Below are 1,141 nucleotides of genomic sequence, written 5' to 3'. Positions count from 1 at the left end.
TATTTTTTGGTGAAAATATTTTTGTAGGTCTCACTATTTTTTTTCTCATCTAAACAACAAAAAATTTATTTTTTCACTTATTTTTTTTATTTTCTTTTCCTTCAAATTCTCTCAATTCAAATAATGTATTAAAATTTCAATAAATTTAAATTGGATCTCAAAATTTATAATTGTAACTCGTATTAATTTTTGAACTGATTTTAATTAGTCATGTATTATTTTGATAATTTACTTCAATTTGAATTTTAAAGCTCTCAAAAGTTTGAGTACTGTTTTAGAGCTCTAAATTTTTTAAATTGAATTTGTTATTGCAGTTTTTGTAGGAATATTAGAGAGCTAGTCAAGCTTCTAAAAAATTTGGTAACTCTCAGTCATATAGAATTTAGATAAGAAGTCCAAATCTTAGTCACGTGCAAAATTAACACACTATTCAAAGAAATTAGTTAAGAGGCTAACGCGAATTATTATTGTAAATTTTGGAGTACGAATTGAGTCAATTATAATTTTAGGAGTCAATTTGAGTTAAATCTCAAATTTCAAGAACCAAATTGAATATTAGGTCGAGAACCATTAGGATTAAAGATATTTTTGAGATTTTATTCATATTTTCAGTTTGATTTAGTTTGGCTTAGTTTAGGTTTTTCATTTTAAAACCAAAAATTAAATCAAACTATAACACAATTACAAAATTTTGATTTTTCGATTTTTAGGCTTTTCATCTTTTATTTGATGGGAAGTTCTACTTTGATGACGCCGAATTTGTCCTCCGGTGATGACAACCACACGAACGCCTCCCTCCAACGACACGTGGTACATAAGTTGGGTTTAAGACGTGACAGACTAAATATGACATCTATGGGAAGCGTGCAGGTCTTGTCAGCAAAAATTAATTAACGCTGCATTAGCTTTATAAGTTAAGATCACATTCGTTTGGGCTTTTTGTGGTGGATCCCGGTGGATTATGCCATAAAAAATGAACCAACAAAGACTTGTAGGATAATTTGCTCTAGACCCTTCTGTCAGATGTTGATGAAGAACGTTGTAGCAGATCTCGTTTTGCATAGTCCAAAAAAAAAGGCTTGTATTATTTTCTTTGTGGAATAATGCAACCCTAAGTCTCCTTTTGCTTTCCAATTTAGTT

The sequence above is a fragment of the Arachis ipaensis genome, chromosome B09 (genome assembly GCF_000816755.2).
Source record: "Arachis ipaensis cultivar K30076 chromosome B09, Araip1.1, whole genome shotgun sequence".
NCBI lineage: Eukaryota > Viridiplantae > Streptophyta > Magnoliopsida > Fabales > Fabaceae > Arachis > Arachis ipaensis.
The sequence above is the reverse complement of the archived record's forward strand: the minus strand, read 5'-3'. Positions refer to the sequence as shown.